Source organism: Gavialis gangeticus, unplaced genomic scaffold (genome assembly GCF_001723915.1).
Source record: "Gavialis gangeticus isolate Ggan-Ray unplaced genomic scaffold, GavGan_comp1, whole genome shotgun sequence".
NCBI lineage: Eukaryota > Metazoa > Chordata > Crocodylia > Gavialidae > Gavialis > Gavialis gangeticus.
In genome coordinates this window covers 90494207-90494739 of record NW_017729031.1, presented here as the reverse complement: position 1 = coordinate 90494739, position 533 = coordinate 90494207, and positions in this window count along the sequence as shown.

Sequence of the window (533 nt, the reverse complement as noted above, 5' to 3'; positions counted from 1 at the left end):
AGCCAGCTGGGGTAGGGCGGGATGTGGAGCAGAGCCATGGCTCATCCAGGAGGATGTGGGTGGAGGCAGCTCCCGCCACTGCTTGTACCCCAAGAGGTCACGGGGGAGGGGACGCAGGGTGGGGTGGAGCCAGAGCTGGGGCAGCACAAGGAATCTCTCCAGGAAGGGGCTCCATTTTGTTTTTAAAAAATGCAAAGGAAACATTTCAGTTCCCCCAAAACATTGCGTGGGGGGATGGGAACAGGGAGTAAGGAATTCCTTTTCTGGAGAAAATCTGGCCATTTTTATCTTTTCTTCCAATCCAGGGCAAAAACTACCTTTTTCAAGAACCAGTCAAGTTACCTGCAGAGAGAAATTCCAGGTTCCAACCAGCTCAGTCCTTGCCTTAAAAAGGACGGACTTTAATCTGGCGAGCTAAGGAACAGCTTTATCAGCATCTCGGGTAGGAGCTAAGAATGGTAGTTTGTGACAACACCTCCTATTTAAGGTGGCCAAATGACTCATTTAATGTCACTTGAGGAAGCTGGGAACAA